Source organism: Mastigoproctus giganteus, chromosome 9, assembly GCF_048544385.1.
Source record: "Mastigoproctus giganteus isolate SK-2022 chromosome 9, ASM4854438v1, whole genome shotgun sequence".
Taxonomy (NCBI): Eukaryota; Metazoa; Arthropoda; class Arachnida; order Uropygi; family Thelyphonidae; genus Mastigoproctus; species Mastigoproctus giganteus.
The window spans coordinates 28,897,588-28,917,596 of NC_143583.1; the positions used below are offsets into that span (position 1 = coordinate 28,897,588).

General features: G+C 40.5%; 1 long non-coding RNA gene across 2 annotated transcripts in view; it reads right to left on the minus strand.

Annotated features, from left to right (window-relative positions):
- Positions 1-20,009, minus strand: part of LOC150080126 (uncharacterized) — a 306,965-nt gene that overhangs the window by 62,543 nt on the left and 224,413 nt on the right. The window lies entirely within an intron of this gene.

The following is a 20,009-nucleotide window of genomic DNA, read 5'->3' on the forward strand; positions in this document are numbered from 1 at the left end:
ACTCTGGCAATAAGCTAGATAATCTTGTAATAACTGAGAGTAAAGTGGAGGAGAAATTGTTGAAGATAAACACAAGAAAGGCACCTGGGGTGGATGGAATCTATCCAGTTATATTAAAGGAGGCAGCAAAGGAAGTAAGCAAACCATTAGCCATAATTATGAGAGCTTCTTTGGACTCAGGGGAGGAACCCATGGATTAGAGATGTGCAAATGTGACCCCAATCCACAAAGGAGGATCAAAGGGAGACAGGTAATAACAGACCTCTTAGTTTAACTTCTGTTTCAGGGAAATTAATGGAGGCACTGGTTAAAGAAGCACTGTAGGATCATCTAGACAAGACTTCACTTATAGCTCGGACACAGCATGGGTTTGTTAAGAGGAAGTCTTGTCTGACTAATTTGATTGGACACTATGATGTAGTTACAAAGGAACTAGTTGCAAAGAATAACTTTGATATCATATATTTAAATCTTAGAAAGGCTTTTAATACTGTTGCATATGGAAGACTGCTGCACAAATTGGAGCAGTGTGGCATTGGAGGCAAATTGCTGCTATGGATAAAGGGATGGTTGAGCAGGAGAAGACAGAGAATGCTAATCAATGGACACTGCTCTTCATGAACTACTGTTATTAGTGGAGTCCCTCAGGGTTCAGCGTTGGGTTCACTGTTGTTTTCTATATTTATAAATGATATTGATGATGGTATATCAGGTTTAATGTCCAAATTTGCAGATGATACGAAGGTCGGCAGGGTTGTTAATGACACTAATGATAGTACACTGCTGCAATAGGATCTAGAAAAGTTGAGCAGATGGGCTGAGAGGTGGCAACTGAAGTTTAATATTGACAAATATAAAGTACTGCATATGGGAAGCAGTAACCCTAGAGTAATGCATCAACTGTGTGGTAGTACACTGACAGTGGTAGAGAATGAACAGGACCTGGGGATAATTGTGCAGGCAGATATGAAGTTTTCTGAGCAGTGCAGACTGTCTGCAAGAGGAGCTCATGGTGTCTTATCAATGATATACAGGAATTTTTCTAGCAATGATAAGGAGGTGATTATCCCCTTATATAAGGCAATGGTCAGGCCACACTTTAGTACTGTATACAGGTCTGGAGGCCTCATTTTAAGAAGGATGTAGAGCTGTTGGAACAAGTACAGAGAAGTGCAACAAGATTAGTGAATGGAAAAAGGGTTACTCTTACGAAGAAAGGCTTAAGTTTTGCAAATTACAGTGTCTGGAGACTAGGCACCTGCGTTGTGATCTCATTGAGGTGTATAAAGCCTTGAATGGCTTGAGCATGCTCACTGCTGTTGGGATTCTTCCTCTTGCTCAGAATAATCGCCTGAGAGGGCATAAATTCAAATTTATTTAGGAAAGACGGTTGTAGGATAGATGTGTAGAAGGTTTCCTTTAGCTAGCGTGTGGTTGATTGCTGGAACAAACTTCCATATGTCTTTGTAGAAGTTGATAGTTTAAATACATTCAAGGCAGAACTAGACAAACATTTGGATCGAGAGGATGGGTGAAATGAGAAGGGTGTTTTTTTTTTTTTTTTTGTCTGATGCTAATATAAGCTTGCTTTCTTGCATCATGTGCCTTTGCTAATGCTAATTTTTTTTTTTAAATTCATTATTTTTGTAAAGCTAGAACCAGCTGCACATTCAGGCCTTGAAATAGAAAATTCTGTGAACTGGAACACTTGTTCACCATTTAAAAAAAATTTTTTTTTTTTTCCGTAGGGGCTTCTTTAAAGGCAAATATTTGTTATAATTTATCAGAAATAGATAATTAATTCTTACCTTTAAGTGGAAACTGCTGTATTATATACTTCAATACAGTCATGGCATTTTTTTTTAATATTTAATTTTTGACATTTAAGAAACCCCAGGGGCTCACATCTGGTGAGTATGGGCTTGGCACACTCAGGATCCTGAGCCGTATCATCATCATCATCAGCCATTTTCAATCCACCGCAGGATGAAGGCCTCTCCAGGAACTTTCCAATTCCTTCTGTTTTGTGCAATGGCTATTCATTTACCACCCACAAACTCGAGAATTTCATCTCTCCATTGTTGTTTTCGAGGTTTTCTTCTAGCTCCTCTTGGGTACCATTCTGTTATTTTCTTATTCTAACCATTCATGGATACCATTCTGTTATTTTCTTATTCTTACCATTCATGGATACCATTCTGTTATTTTCTTATTCTTACCATTCATGGGTACCATTCTGTTATTTTCTTATTCTTACCATTCATGGGTACCATTCTGTTATTTTCTTAGAGCTGGATATCATCATTCTTCTCTTCCCTGGTGATTCCCTTCTATTTCTCTCTCTGTCTCATGGTAACTCAGAATTTTGTTTTGGCTGGTGCAGCAAAAGCCTCAGGCTTCCTTGCACCATATAGCTAATAATAATAATAATAATAATAATAATAATAATAATACTGAAGGATTACTTTGAGAACAACACAGCACCACTCCACCAGTCCAAAAGGAAGATAGATAAGTGGTATACCCCACTCAACCTAAGCGAGGAACCTCCTCCTTCCCAGACTGCACAAGAAATGTAGCTAGAAAGATGGGCAAAGAAGACATTCCATGGCAGACACTACAATGACCTCCATCAAGATCACATCGATAACATTGCTTCAAATACATGGCTCACAAGTGGGATGCTCTTCCCCAAGACTGAAGGATTCATGCTTACCATCCAAGACCAGGTAATGAACACCAGAAACTATTGAAAATACATCGCAAAGGAGCCCGGAATGTCAGATGACACATGTCGACGATGGCACCTGGCCTCAGAAATGATCCAACACATATGGGCAGGGTGCAAGGTGATCACCCAGACTGAGTACACTCATAGACACGACCAAGTAGCCAGGATAATACATCAGAAGCTAACAAGGAAATACCAGTTGAACAAAGAAAGTGTACCATAATACAAGTACAAACCCCAGGCAGTACTAGAGACCTGAACCCACAAGCTATACTGGGAGTACACCATAATAATGAATAAGACCATCCCACACAACAGACTGGACATAACCCTTGTGGACAAGATGGAAAAGGCTACCTACCTGATTGACATAGTGGTGCCCAACACTAGCAATGTCTGAGCGCCTCCGTAGCCAGGTGGGAAGGAGCAGCAGTGCGTAGCACACGCTTCTTGATTAGACCGGGGTTCGAGCCCGTCACCACCAAATACGGAGGATCCGGAAAGGTCAAGGGAATGACCACCGCATATTCCCGGAGCAATATGGCCTTAGTTGCTAATGCTCCTAAAAAAAAAAAACCAAACAAACAACAAACTAGCAATGTCCAGAAAACCCATGAGGAAAAAATTAGGAAGTACACGAACCTGAGACATGAGGTCAAGGAAATGTGGCATATGCAAGAAGTAACGACCATCCCGATCATCGTGTCAACAACCAGTATGGTACCAAAGACTCTACATAGCAGCTCAGCAGCAATAGGTCTCCCATAGAACACCTACAAGGAACTCCAGAAAGTCGCAATCCTGAACACCTGTAGGATAGTCAGAGATTTCCTCGACCATCAGCAATACCAGACATTACAACCACCCTTTGTACTTGGTAGCAGTACCTGTCACGGAGTGGAATCCTCCAATCAGGGAGAAATAATATAAGAGTAATAATAATAACTAATAAGGGAGCCCCTCTGTAGTTCAAGATCAGTGGTCCTTCTAATGTGTCACCATTGACAGCCAAACATTTTGTCATTTACAACTCATTGACTGGCTCATGATACTGTCAACCTTGCCTGTCAGTATCATTGATTGGCTATGATACTAAGAGCAAAGGTTGACAATTAACAAGTGTGTATGTTCATCAGAGCCAATGTGCTAACTTGAATGGTGCCAGTATGAGAAACATCTTTAATATTTGTCTTCATTCATGGGTTCCCCAACACTGCTTTTTCCAGTACAGTTGGTCAGGACTGCAAAAAATGTTTTGTAGATACCTAAAAATAGTGACTAAAAAATATTTCTGGTATTTATTTAAATGTAAATTGTTATTTCTGGTACTTATTTTTTATGGCTTTTTTAAGTACAAATAATGTCAGTATTTAGGCATTGTTTCATGGATTATATTCATTTTTGCAATATTAACTTCTTTTGTAATATTAACATTGGCAAAGTACAGGACCTTTAAAAGTGAGGAATTCTAAGTAATCATCCCCAGTTGTCTAATGTCAAATAATCTGGTCCTGTTCCAGGCCCAAGAAGCACACATATATGGTATACCAAACATATCTGTCTATATTTTCTAAATATTACAATCCTAGTTGATCACCCAGTTTTCCCAAATTAAGGGTTAACTACAGTTGATCAGTGGAGTGGTTCTAAAAACAGTTTTAGGATGCTCGGAAGAAGTGAGTTTATTAATTTTTTTAATTAATTAATAATTATTTTTAGAAAATTAATACTCAAATTTAAACATGAATTAGTACCAACACAAATCCACAACCTGACAGGTTTCTAGTCTATTGCTGTTGCACAAGCAGATCCACAAGTTTTGTATTGGTATGTATGTATGGCATGCATACAGGAGACTTCTGACAGAGTTCACAATATTCTTGGAGGAATGTTTGACTTTTGATCATATAGTGTATATCCCCCCCACCATATTTTCTTATTAAAAGATCAAAAAAGTCAAATAAATCACATTGCCAGTTACCCAATCAAGAAGTTTTGTTATCACTAATACTATTACTGAAGATGACCCCAGGGGCTCACATCTGGTGAATATGGGCTTGGCAAATCCAAGGTCCTGAGCTGGATATTATCATTCTTCTCTTCCTTGGTGATTCCCTTCTATTTCTGATTCTTGTTTTCTCTCTCTCTCTCTCACTCAGGGTAATTCAGCAATTTTTTTTTTTTTTGGCTGTTGCAGCATAAGCCTCAGGCTTCCTTGCACCATATGCTAATAATAATAACAATTCACCACTGTCAGGACTGTTTAGCTGTTGGAGGGGATCAACCACCATACTGATGTCATGTGACAATTTCGACCATCTTATATCGACTTCTGTAATGTGACCTTTTTGGTAATTGTTATATAACCCCTATAAATGCCCTTTGTACATGTCTGAAGTTTCTTGCTGTCTCCTCATTTCATCATTATTCTGTGGTGAACTACCATACCATACCGCTTTATCGCAAGCTGCACGAGTTACACCATGTTTTCTACATGTTCTATTAATTCTGTCGAGCAGAATAGGAATATAGGGAATAAATTTGAGGAATTTGAAGTTACACAAGCAATTTGAAGAATTAGTTAGGTCATTCAGATGTGGATATTGTAGGGCTATCAGACACAGAGTGCCACTTAGGTAAAGAGGATGCAGAATTTGAAAGGAGTGCAGTGTTTACAGAAATGACAATTCCTTCTCAGGGAGAAGGAATTATGCTTGTTATTTAGAAGCATACAGATCGTAAGGCAGTGCACCCAGTTTACATACATGGACAGTAATTTTAATATTAGTATTAGTAATTGCAAATGATGCAAGAAAGCAAGCTTATAGAGCATCAGCCACAAAAAAAAAAAAAAAAAAAAAAACCATTTTACCTATCCATCCCCTTACAATAGTTTGTCTAGTTTTTCTTTGAATTTATTCATGCTATCCACTTCCACAACATCAGGCAAAGTGGATAGCTTGAATAAATTCACATCTATTATGCAACCATTCTTCCTCGATTTAAATTTGTCCTGTTATGTGCATAACAGGAATTTAATTGTTCAAGTCATTCAAAAGGGTCCTGAGGATATCATCATTCTTCTCTTTCTTGGTGATTCCCTTCTTACTCTCTCTCTCTCTCTCTCTCTCTCTCTCTCTCTCTCTCTCTCAGGGTAATTCAGAAATTTTTTTTGGCTGGTGCATCATAATCCCCAGGCTTCCTTGCACCATATGGCAAATAATAATAATAATAATAAAGCCTCAAACATCTCAACCAGATCACCTCTCAGGTCCCTAAACTCCAGATGCTGCAATTCGAAGCCTTTCTCTCTCTCTCTCTCTCTCTCTCTCTCTCTCTCTCTCTCTCTCTCTCTCTCTCTCTCTCTCTCTCTTTCTTGCAGCCATTCTTGGTAACAGCATCCCCTTGTTCCCCTCATCATTCTTGTTGCCCCCTTTTTTGTACCCTTTCCAGCAGCTTCACATCCTTCCTAAAATGAGGTCTCCAGACCTGTATGCAGTATTAAGATTTGGTGCAATCATTGTCTTATACAATGGGATAATTACCTCCTTATCCATGCTAGAAAAATTCCTGTATGTCATTGACAAACCCCACGAGCTGTCCTGACAGCCTGGCCGACCGGGCTAGCCAGGTGGGTAAAGTGCCTGCCTAGCAACCCAAAGGTCGCGGGTTCGAATCCCGCCTCGGGCTTGGATCAAAGTACTGCAAAAACCTTGAGAGGTGCATTATGGCCACTGAAGCCGATGTGACAACAACTACCAAACAATACCTGACAGCCTGTCTGCACTGCTTAGAGAACTTCATATCTGATTGCATAGTTACTCTAGGTCCTTTTCATTTTCCACTACCCTGAGTGTTGTTCTACACAGGCGGTACGTTACTTTGGAATGTACCTTGCTAGTTGGTATGTTACCTTGCATTTATCACTGTTAAACAAGGTTATGTTGGTATGTTACCTTGCATTTATCACTGTTAAAGAAGGTTATGTTGGTATGTTACCTTGCATTTATCACTGTTAAACAAGGTTATGTTGGTATGTTACCTTGCATTTATCAATGTAAAATTATCATTACCATTTCTCAGCCGATCTGTCCAATACTTCTAGATCTTGTTGTAGCAACATACCTTTATTACTGCCATTAACCACTCTGCCAACCTTTGTGTCAACTGCAAACTTAGACATGAAGCCTGATATGATTTAATCAAACTCATTAAGAAATACAGAAAGCAACAATGGGCCCAGCACCGAACCCTGTGAAACTCTCTTATAATATTAGTCCACGAAGAGCAGTGTCCGTTGATAACAACTCTCTGTCTTCTCCCACTCAACCATCCATTTATTCATAATGCCACAACCAGCCTATAATGCCACACTGCTCCAATTTGTACAGCAGTCATTTATATGCTACAGTATCAAAAGCTTTCCTGAAATCCAAATATACAGGGGGTCTTAAAAATATTGGTACAAACGTTTAGGGGAGGTAGGTAACATCTAAAGGAATGTGAATCGCATAGGAACCCATAACCGGAAACATCACCGTAAGTTGGTAGACGGCGCTGTTCATCAGTTCGCGAGAGGGAAAATTTCTGGTTTACTAATTCAAGCAGTAGTCGCCGCATGAAGAGCATGCATCGATATACGAACTGTGAGCTGTCAGACATGCACCTAGCATATGGATTAGCATAAGGCAATGGACGAGCCGCTCAACGAATTTATGGAGAATTCTTCCCAGACAGACATGTACCAGACCACCATTTGTTTGCACGTGTGCATCAAAATTTGTGCGATTATGGGTCATTTAGAGGTAACAGGAGTAGTGCAGGCAGACCATGTTTGACGCGAACTACCGCCATGGAAGAAAGTGTACTGAATGCCATCCATAATAATCCTACTACCAGCACACGTGCCATTGCCTCTTCCTTAGGAGTGTCTTGTTGCAGTGTTCAATGTGTCTGGCACGACGATTCCTTACACCCCTTTCATCTCCAAAGGTTCAGTTACTGCTCCCCCAAGATCATCCTGCATGTGTGGCTTTTGCGCAGTGGTTTCTCCAAGAAAGTGTTCAAGACTTGAATTTTCTAGTCTATGTTTTGTTCACGGATAAGGCTTATTTCACTCTGGAAGGCTTATTCAATCAACACAATGCTCATGTGAGCTCACGACAACCCACACAGTGTGCGCCCCCATGCGGCACAACATCGCTTCGCAATAAATGTGTGGGCAGGTATGGTCGGTGACTGCTTAGTCGGCCCATACCTGTTACTATCCCGCATGAACTCTGCTAAATATCGGATCTTTCTTGAACAAGTTCTACCAGGGTTACTTGATGATGTTCCAGCAAATGTGAGATGCAACATTTGGTTTCAACATGATGGGATGCCTGCCCATTAAGGACGGTGTGTTTGTGACCATTTGAACAGGCATTTTGGGCGTTGATGGATTGGCCATGGTGGATCTGTTGCCTGGACCCCATGCTCTCCTGATTTATCGAGCCTTGATTTCTTTCTGTGGGGGCCCCTCAGATCTATCATGTATGAATCGCCTGTGGAGATGGAAATGGATCTCGTGGCAAGACTCGTCTGTGTTGTTGCTACTGTCAAAGAAACTCCAGGTGTGTTTGACCGTGTCTGCCAATCCATGCTGCGTTGGTGTCACACATGCATCGCATCTCATGGTGGAACCTTCGAGCATCTGTTGTAACATCATGAAATGCATCCATCTCGTACTCCATTGTTAATATTATGTCAAATAAATGTTTGCCACTAATTACTGTCTTGTGTCATTTCTGCTTCTTGTGCCTCTGCTACTACTTTCCCGTGACGTTTCCGGTTATGGGTTCCTATGCGATTCACATTCCTTTAGATGTTACCTACCTCCCCTAAACGTTTGTACCAATATTTTTGAGACACCATGTATAATATATCAAAATTATTTTTTGCATCCAGTTGCTTTGTCACTGCATCACAGTCTGTGCGAGTAGCACAGCGGTATCATTACCATCCTCCCCACACCAGGTAGAAAAGGCACGGGTCTAATCCCATTAATTCTAAGCCCATTAAAGCTGCATGGCTGAGTTAGTCGGTCTCAGATGTAGATGGCAAGGATTCCTCCCTCTCCAGAAACTGTTTTTTTTCGTCCAGCATAACAGGCAAATCGATCAGAGAATACATGCAATTTACAGACATAAGGGTATATGTAAGAAATTACAGGGTGACCCTAATATAATAATCTGGTTTTGGTTTTTTTTCTCTGCTTCATAGTTTCCAATAAAATTAACCAAACAAGATATCTCATTAACGAACTCACGCTGTGGCTGAAATATAACTGCACTCCTGTCTAGATAGTCCTGCGTCACGTATTTTATCGGTGACTCCGTTATTTTCCGTGGATGGAAGTTAAGCTAACGAGTCTAAAATTACTCACGCTGAATAAGTTTGGAGTGACATTAAGCATAATAAAAGTGAAACGAGAGTCGGGATATGTTATAACAGTAGGGTTTTAGGAACATCAGTGACTAAAGCCATATTGCTCCTAGTATACTGTCTATAAATTGTGTGTTCTGTGGTCGATTTTCTGTTTGCTGGACAAAAAAAAAAAAGAGTTTCCGGGAGAACAATGCATACTACCCCGCTTGAGACTGGCTAACTCAGCCACATTGCGAAAAAAAGCCCATAAAAATTCCTCCAGTCATTGACGGGATTCAAACTTAGGTCTTTCCTACATGATGTGGGGGAGGGCAGCAATTCTGCAAACAGTGCTACCCATGAGGGCAATAGTAGGGATATGTTATAGGCCAAATATACATGGTATATTATAACACGTGGAACCCATATGAGGGTTGGATTTAGTACCTAAAAAATATTTAAAAAGTTCATATACAGATAGCTCTGATTTCGCTTTGTTTCCGAGTTACAGCCATGTTTTTGTTTTCCAGCAATTCGTTCCACAATCTAAGATTGCATAGCTGGCTTCATCCAACTGTTTACAAATAATGCTTGATACCTCATACAGGGACTTGCTGATAGTTGCGTAAACAAGATCCCGTAGTGGCCTTTGAATGATATCAGTTAGTTCCCCTAACAAGGTCACTTCATTTGGAGTTTGTTGTTAACGTTTTGGTATTGGGCAGTTGCTGTGAATGTGATAATAGAGGCTTATTCAAATAGAAAGATGGAAGATCATCTCATGTATGGACTTGCTAGATGCAATGCAGCCGAGGCGTCTCAGGCAACAGTAGTATGGTTTTTTCTCCCGGAAACTCGGGTTTTTCGTCCAGCAAACAGAAAATCTACCTCAGAACACATTCAGTTTACAGACAATATACACGGAGCAACATGGACTTAGTTGCCAATGCTCCTAAAAATCCAACAACTACAACAGCAGCAGCCGAGGCAAGATGCCTGTTTACAGAAAACTTCTCTAATCGTCATGTGCCAAATAAGACATTTCAGAGAATACAGGAACGACTTTCGGACATTGGTTCATTTAGAGAAAGAGTTTCAGATGATGATAGACCTATGAGAACCAGAACAGCAAATCCGACAAACAACTGGAACTTCTTAACGGGTGAGGAGGTCCCTGATGAGACGTTTTGCATGTTTGTATTCAGGCGCTAGGTGGTCCTTTTGAGCATTTTTAAATGTAAGCAGATAGAGCTTGAACCACAAAAATGACTAACTCGGAAACATGGCAAAATCAGACCTATGTTTGCACAAACGTTTTTTTTTTTTTTTTTTTTTTCGTTGGTTTAGGTCCTAAATGCATCCCTTAAGTGGGTCTCATACGTTATGATACATCCTGTATATATTATGTTGCTGTTAGGCAGTCGTGTTTAGATGGTCCTGCATCACTTCTTTAACCAGTGACTCCATTATTTTTCCAGGAACAGAAGTTACTCTACCAGGTCTGTAATTACTTATGTTGAATCAGTTTGGAGTGACATTAAGCACAGGAAAAACAAAATGAGAGTAGGGCCATGTCGTAAGCCAAATGACTGTGATGTGTATTAATGAAGAGTTATACAAATAGAGTGGACCAGTATACAAACAAACAGAGTGGGCCATCAATCTATTATAATGGGGACTTTAAAGAGTAGCAATACTTTTTGTGTTTTTATTAGATGATTTCCACCACAGCATGGTAAAGGCAACAAGGGAAAGCAATACCCTTGATCTGATGATCGCAGTGACTCTTCATGCATTAGGACTATGTAAATAAAAGAACCGCTAGGTGGTAGCGATCACTGTATTCACGGAAGTTTTGTGTAATTAAATAACTACTGTTAAGTAAGGGTTAAGGGAAGGGATTCTGTTTTTATGAAGGTGACTACAATGATCTAAGACAGTTTTTAATTTTTTTTCACTGGGACCAACTGATGATGCTACCAACTGCAAATACTAAATGGGAAGCATATAGGGAAAAAAATTCTAGAAATTAATAATCTTTTCATACCAACTGTTCAAGGTTTCGACCTAAATTTCGACCGAGACTGTGCAAGGCTCAAGAGGTAGAATTTTTTTCAGCCTGGTCTGTGCTTGTTGACAGGAGAGACTGCTTCTACAGGGATGAGGTACACTTAAATAGAAAGGGTGCAAGAATATTTGCTGATGCTATCGCGGCAGTGATAGGTGGGTCGAAAAACTGTTAGCTTGGGGGATACACAGACTAAAAGGTTAATAGTGGCTGCAGGTAGAGGCAAAAGTGATTCTTGCGTGCTTCTATTAGAATGAGCAGCAGCATGAAAAGTAAGGCAATGGAGATTTCCAGGACTGCTGGGAGTCACAGTGGAAAAAAAAAACAAAAAAAAAACAAAACATGGGCTGTGTTAGGGTAACTAAGATTAGAAACAGGTGCATGTATACTTGAATGTACACCAAGGCTAGGAGTATAGTTAATAAATTTGATGTGCTTGAAGTGCTGATCAAGACATCAAAGGCGGATATTGTTGGGATATCAGAGACGTGGTGTCACACAGACATAAGCAGTGCATAATTGGAATTTGGGAGTACAATGTGTACAGAAAGGATAGACGACAGGAAGGGAGGAGGGGTTATGCTGTTAGTTAAGAAACACATAAAATCTAAGGAAGTGCATACCGTTGATGTTGGTGGACAATTGATGGAAAATGCAATGTTGAGTCTGTTAGGTGTGACATAAGCACTGGGAGAGGAAAATTGAGAGTAGGTGTGTGTAATAGGCCTAATGAATCTGATGAGTATAATGACCAATTTTGCAAAGAAATAAGAGTGGGCCAGTAAATCAGAATGTCTTATAATGGGAGATTTTAACTTTTCAGATATCGACCGGAACTTGTGAGTTGGTCACTCGCACACTAGCAAGACTTTTGTGGATCTATTGGATGACTGTTTTCTACAGCAAATTTAGGATGCATGTAAAGTATCGAGTGGCAACCAGACGGAGTAATACTCTTGATCTGATTATCAGCAGTGATTATTCATGCATTAAGAATTTCCAGATAAAGGAACCACTGGGTGACAGTGATCAGAAGTACTGATGTGGGAATTACTTAAAGATGTAACTACTATCAAGGCTAAAGGGAGTGGCTATTGCTTTCGTAAAGAAAGCAATAGCCCTTCTGGACATACAGTGGGATCAACTGATGATGTTACCAACGTTGAATTCTAAGTGGGAAGCCTTCAGGGACTTAATTTTATTTTGGAGGCTACTAGGCTTTTCATTCCAACTAAGAAATACTGTTGAAGGTTTAGGCCTAAATAGATGTTAGATAAACTAATGAGGCTCGTGGCAGAGAAGAAAAATGTTTGGGATGCATATAAAGGATATAAGGATGCATATCAGGCGAAACAGAAACCTATGGCAGGTATAAACTAGTCTGTAATCAAGTCATAAAGGAGGTTAGGCAGGCGAAGGCAGATTATGAGAAATCCTTGGCAAAGGATGTAAAGAGTCTTTATTTATGTAAACTCTAGAAGGAAAGGGATGATTCAGATTGGACCACTTAACATAGATGGATTGAGTATTGATGATCATGCTCAGGTAGCTGATAAACTGAATGAGTATTTTGCATCTACATTCACACATGAGGAATTATTCAATGAGGGGAGTATCAGACGGTTATTAAACTCTAACAGGGAGCTGAGTGAATGCTATATAGGAATTTTGCTAGCAGGGACAGGGAGGTGACTATCCCGTTATACAAGGCAATGGTTACACCACACCTAGAGTACTTTGTACAGGTCTGGAGGCCTCATTTTAGGAAGGATGTTGAGTTGCTAGAACGAGTACAAAGAAGGGCAACAAGATTGGTGAAGTGACAAAGGGGTGTTCTTACCAAGAAAGGCTTAAGTTTTGCAAATTGCAGTGCCTGGAGAGTAGGCACCTGCGAGGTGATCTGATTGATGTGTATAAGGCCTTGAATGGGTTGAGCAAGGTGAATGCTGATGGGATTTTTCCTCTTGCTCAGACTTAGAACCTGAGAGGGCACTGATTCAAATTGAGAAAAGACAGTTGTAGAATAGATGCGCGGAAATTTGCCTTTAGCCAGCGGGTATTTGATTGGTGGAACAGATTTTCATCTTTTGTTGTGGAAGTTGATAGCCTAAATAAATTTAAGGCTGAGCTTGACAGGCATTTGGAACGAACAGAGGGGTGAAACGGAAGGTTTTTTTTTTTTTTTTTGGCTGATGCTGCATAAACTTGCTTTCTTGCATCGTATGCCTCTACTAATGCTAAATGGATGATGAATGAACGGATGAGATTCATGATAAAAGAGAAGAAAAATGTATGGGATGATTATAATTTATCGGAAGACAGAAACATACAGTAAGAATAAAGTATTTTGCAATCCAGTCGCAAAGGAAATTAGGCAGGCCAGTCCAGTCGCAAAGGAAGTTAGGTAGATTAGGAGAAGGCTAGGAATGCGAAGAAAAGTAGCAAACAGCTCTTTGGTTATATTAACACCAGAAGGAAAGGAATGAACCACATTGGTTCACTAGATATGAATGGCGTTGATGATTCTGTTCTGGTTGCTGATAAACGAAATAAATATTTTGCATCTACATTGAAACACGAAGAAGTGTTTTACGAATAAATGCATCAGTCGTTTTACAACTTATAATTGGGAAGTGAATGATTTTGTGATAATGAGAAGTTTTTGAGCTTACAAATAATTAAGGCGCATGGGGCTACTGGGATCTATCCAATTATATGAAGAGAAGCAGTAAAAATGGTAAGGCAGCCTTCAGCTAATGACAAAACTTCCCGCCAGAACCGATCAGTCCCCACAATCTTTATAACAACAAACCAGCTTTCGGCTTCCTTCGTAGTGGCGAACTACTACCATTTTTGTCACAGCCTTCTGATCAATAGAGGTCCCTATTCATAAAGGAGGATCAAAAGGAGAGATATGCATTTACAGACCTGTAAATTTCACTTCTACTCCAGGAAAAATAATGGAGTCGATGATCAAACAAGAGCACCATCAGAGGAACGCAATTATATGGCAATCATAGCACAGATTCCTTAAGAGATCTTGTCCTACCAATCTTTGTTATTACGTCGTAATAATAAAGGAAATGAATGAAAAAATAATTTTTACATTATATACTTAGATTTCAGCAGAGCTTTCGATCCTGTTCAACATGAAAGACTGCTGTACAAATTGGACAGTGTGGCATTGTAGGCAAGTTATTGCTATGGATAAGGATAAGGTTGAGTGACAGAAGGCAGATAGTGGTTTTTAATGGGCACCAGTCTAATGGGACTCATTTTCTCTTACGGCTCCATTATTATTGGAATTCTTCAGGGTTCAATGCCGAATCCTTTATTGTTTTCAATATTTATTAATGAAGACATATCAAGTTTAATGTCCAAGATTATTATTATTATTGTTGTTGCTCTTATAATATTTATTCCTAATTAGGGGATTCCACTCCGTGATGGGTACTGCTACCAAGTACACAGTGTGGTTATAATGTCTGGAGTTACTGTCGGTCGAGGAACTCTCTAACAATCCTACAGGTGTTCAGGATTGCGACTTTCTGGAGTTACTTGTAGATGTTCTCTGGTAGACCTATTGCTGCTAGGCTGCTATATAGAGTCTTTGGTACCATACCCGTTGTTGACACAGTAATTCGGATGGTTGATACTTCTTGCATATGCTACATCTCCTTGATCTCATGTCTCAGGTTCATGTACTTCCTAATTTTTTCCTCATGGGTTTTCTGAAAAATGGCTAGTGTTGGACACCGCTATATCAATCAGGTAGGTAGCCTTTTCCATCTTGCCCACAAGGATTATGCCCGATCTGTTGTGCGGGATGGTCTTATCCGTTATTATGGCGCGGTCCCAGTACAGCTTGTGGGTTCTGGTCTCTAGTACTGCTTGTGGTTCGTACTTGTAGTATGGTACACTTTCTTTGGTCAACTGGTATTTCCTCGCTAGCTTCTGATGTATTATCCTGGCTACCTGGTTGTGTCTATGAGTGTACTCAGTCTAGGTGATCACCTTGCAAGGTGATCACCCAGACTGAGTACACTCATAGACATGCACCTGCGGTGATGTGTTGGATCATTTCTGAGGCCAGGTGGCATCGTCGACATGTGTCATCTCACATTCTGGGCTCCTTTGCGATGTATTTTCTATAGTTTCTGGTGTTGATTACCTGGTCTTGGATGGCCAGCATGAATCCTTCAGTCTCGGGGAAGAGCATCCCGCTTGTTAGCCATGCATTGGAAGCAATGTTATCGATGTGATCTTGATGGAGGTGATTGTAGTGTCTGCCATGGAGTGTCTTCTTTGCCCATCTTTGTATCTTCGTTTCTTGTACCGTTTGGGCGGGAGGAGTTTCTTCGCTTAGGTTGAGTGGGGTATACCACTTATCTATCTTCCTTATGGCCTGATGGAATGGTGCTGTGTTGTTCTCGAAGTAATCTTTCAGGTTAACTATCGCTGTTTTTTGTTGTTCTGTCAGGTCTATCAGTCCCCCTTCCTCCCTTTTTCCGAGGTATTTTTATTCTCTCCATTGCTATGTTATTACTGGAGTTGCATAGGTGTTTATGGCTTGTATTGTGTTCCCTCCGTTCAATTTTGCTTTCAGCAGGCTTCTGAGTCTCTAGTGATATTTTTCGGTCAGGCACTTCTTGATTTCCTTGTGCTCCAACTGCTCAGCCTGCATTATCCATAGGTATTTGTAGGTCTCGCCTTCTGTCATAGCTTCGATCTCTTTACCAGTTAGCAGCTGGTAGTTTCGGCCAACGAATTTTTCCCCGGTGCAGTGTGTGGGTCTTGCATTTTTCTAGACCAAATTCCATCCTAATGGCCTTGCTGAATTCTTCGGTGATCCGGAGTAGTTGCTGGAGTTGCTTCTCGGTTGCCGCGTAGAACTTGATGTCATTCATGTACATCAGGTGAGTGAGTGTGCACAGGTTCTTTCTTCCTTCTTTGAGGTTATATCCATACTTGCTGCCGTTGAGCATAGTGGATAGCAGGTTGAGTGCTAGACAGAACCATAGTGGGCTCAGAGTATCTCACTGAAAGATTCCTCTTCTAATGGGGATTGGCCTGGTTGTGATGTTCTCGACCTAAATGGTGGTACTCCATTTCGCCATTGTTGCTCCTAGGAAGTTTGTCACTATTGGATTGACCTTGTAGATCTTCAGGGTCTCTATTAGCCAGCTATGAGGTACGGAGTCGAAGGCTGTGCTAATCGATGTAGGCCGTGTATAGATTGAGGTGCTTCTTGAAGGCTTGCTCCATAACTGCGGCATCTATGGTTAATTGCTCCTTGTATCCTTTTCTCCTCCGCTTGCATCCTTTCTGCTGTTCGGCTATTATGTTCTGACTCTCTAAGTGGTTTGATATCTTCTTAGTTATGCAACGTCAGGATCTTGTACATCGTTGTGAGCCATGTGATTGTCCTGTATTTCGCTGGGTTTCTTGTATCTTCATCTTTAGATATGTGACTCCTTCAGTGAAAAACTTCGAGATTGTCTCCGGGTGCCTTATCATTCCAGTGAACTGCTTTGCTAGGTGCTTGTGTGTGTGCAGGTGAGCTTCTTGAGCCAGTAGTTGCGGATGTTATCAATTCCCAGTGTTCACCAGTTGTAGGTGTTCCTGATCGACTGTTTTACTTCTTCTCGAATCTCCCACTCTCTCATCTCTTGTATGTCCTTCGTTTTCTTCCGTTCTACTTCTATCCAGGGTGCTTGCTGTTATGTCTTACTTCACTGCTCCAGATATTTCCCCAGAGCTCTTCGATCGTCTTTTCTAGGGTGGTCCATTTCCTGCTTTCTCATGTGGGCTCAGATGTGAATTTCCTGTCCTCTTTCCTCTTTAGTTCTCATCGAAGATTCGGTTGTTTATTTTCCTCTGGGAGCTCTCTTTGTCTCGGTGTAGTTCTCCACTCGTCTTCTATTCTGGACAGCACGACTTCATCTCTTTCCACTTCAGCTACTCTGGGCTGTGTTTCTTCTTGCTGGAATCCTCCTCCGGTTCCGTGGTATGCTGTTCCTCCTCTGGTTCCATATTGACCATATTCTTTGTACTTTATAGCAGATCGCTGACATCCTGCTTGATTTTTTCCAAGATGGCAGGAGCTATTAGGTTCTTCGTGACGATGGTCGTTCTCTGGTCTGCTAATCGCTGTTCGGTGACCTAAATATCCGGGTATCGTTCTAACTACTTGGTATGTAGTCGCCATCTGTACATTGTCATATCGGTCTCTAGCCTGGTTATTTCATAGTATGCTCGCATGATGTATGTATTCATTTCAATGCTTCACTTCATGCATTGGCATTTTATTCCTTCCTGGGTTGCTAGCTCAGTTGCTCAGGAAACACTTCCAGTTGGTGGGGCTGGATGGTCTTGCCCTTCTCTTGTGGTGGTCTTACAGGAGACAGCACCACTTGCTCCACTGTCTTGCTCGAGAGACTGTTTCCAATTTTTCGAGCCGACCCCTCTGCCTGAGGCCTGAACACGAGTGACTTTATCCTGTGCCACACTCGATGCAGTATGAATAATATTTATCTGCAACATCATCCATCCATCCAGTGATTTATTTATGTATTTATTTAATTCTCGCGAGTGACACCTGATGGCGCCACCACCCCTCGGTCGTCACTCTGACCTTGGGGAATGTAAGTCCAATGGGGTAACTTTCGCGATGTTTTTGGGTTTTTTTTATAACTTAATATTATTATTATATCGGTCTCCAAGTGTAATAGAGCCGCGTTCGCTTTCATCAATGAGGGATTCGAACACAGGTCCATCAGGTTGATAGTCCAGTGTCTTAACCACTGGGCCATCTAGTCCAGTGTCTTAACCACTGGGCCATCGCGTCCCTTTTTTATTAATATTATTATTATTAGTAGTAGTAGCAGAAGTAGTTATAGTAGTAGTAGTAGTAGTAGGAGTAGTTATAGTAGTAGTAGTAGTAGTAGTAGTAGAAGTAGTTATAGTAGTAGTAGTAGAAGTAGTTATAGTAGTAGTAGTAACTATATGGTGCAAGGAAGCCTGACGCTTATGCTGCACAAGCCAAAAAAAAAAAAAAAAAAGTTCCCGAGTTACCCTGAGACAGAGAGAGAGAGAGAGAGAGAGAGAGAGAGAGAGAGAGTAGAAAGGAATTACCAAGAAAGAGAAGAATGATGATATCCAGCTTAGGACCCTGGCTGTGCCCAGCCCATATTCACAAGATGTGAGCCCCTGGGGTTATGCAGATGTTACTAAGTTTGGCAAGGTGGTTAATGACAGGAATCAAGGTATGATGTAGACCAGCGGTTCCCAACCGGTGTTTCGCGAACCCCTGAGGGTTCGCACTAAAAATTCTGTAATGGCATCTGCTTTGATTTACATAGGTATATTATTCTAAACTACAAAATGTAACTAATAATAAACAATAAAGTAAAATAAAATTAAATAATTGTAAAGAATTGCCAGAGAAAGAAACCACATCTACCACAATTCCTTATAATTAGTTTACTATCTTGTAGTATATCATGTTAAATAAATCTGTTTTCCATACTATATTTTTTTTTCATTCTCAAGGATCATTGTTATGTTAGGTACTTTTTTTTTTAGAACCTGTAATACTTGATATCGTGATGGGTTGAAGATTGAAAAGTTGAAAGAAGATACTTGTTGACATTGGACTTGAACTTCTGTAGATAGTAATTTTCAGGAAATACTTATGAAGGAAGATTGTCCCAGAAAACTAAAGATAAATGAGGTAGAAGAAAAATTGGTTCTCTGAGTTTCAACTTGGACGGTAAAAGATGTTGACTGGTTGCGGCACGTGTTCGGACTGCTTTGAAAGAAAGACCGGGAATTATAGAAGCCAATTCAGAAGAACAGTGCCCATGCAAGTATCTATAGAAAAGGCATGCAGCAGAAACAGAAAGTCTATGGAGACCGAGAGTGGAGAGACTCTGTTAGAGACGAGACATTAATTAACCTAACTGCCCTCCTTTGAATGGAATCTAGAAGCCTGAGAGAGGTTTTGGAAGCACAGCCCCAGATGTGGGAACAATATTCCATGGCAGAACGGATTTGCGATTTATACAGAGTGAGCAGCTGTTTGGAAGAAAAGTAACGCCGAGAGCGAAAGAGAAAACCAAGTTTTTTAGATGCAGAGGAAGCAATATTTGTAATGTGCTTGTGCCAAGAGAGATTAGAAGTCAGGGTAATATCCAAAAGAGATATATCATTTTGCCTAGAAATCAGTGTCACTAAAGATAAGCATAGGAGCAGAAGAATCCTTTGCAAATGATGCAAAAAAGCAAGCTTATAGAGCATCAGCCACAAAAAAAAAAAAAAAAAAAAAAACCATTTCACCAGCAGTGAGCGGTCAGAGAGAAAACTGGATATTCAATTACAAAGAACATCTAGAACAGGTTTAGAAGGGTTGAAATAAACCAAGTAGTCTTTGCCCCCCACTGGAGAATTACCTGAAGATCGGCATTTAAGGAATTGGTAGCAGATTTTCGAGAAGTTGAAGCTGATTGAGCAGGACAAAGTTTCTCAAAATGGAAAGTGGAATGCAATGTGCTATCATCGGCAACTATGGATAGGATTTCCAGTCAATGGAAGAAGGTCATTAATATACAAGAGGAAAAGAGTGGGCGAAAGAACTGAACCTTGGGGGACACCGGCATTAGTGGAGAAGTTAGAAGACAGAGAGCCATCTACCATCACCCTCAGTGAGCGATCAGAGAGAAAACTGGATAACCAATTACTAAAAACAGTTGGCAAACCATAAGATGGAAGCTTGTTTAGAAGACCTTTATGCCAAACAGGTTTTGA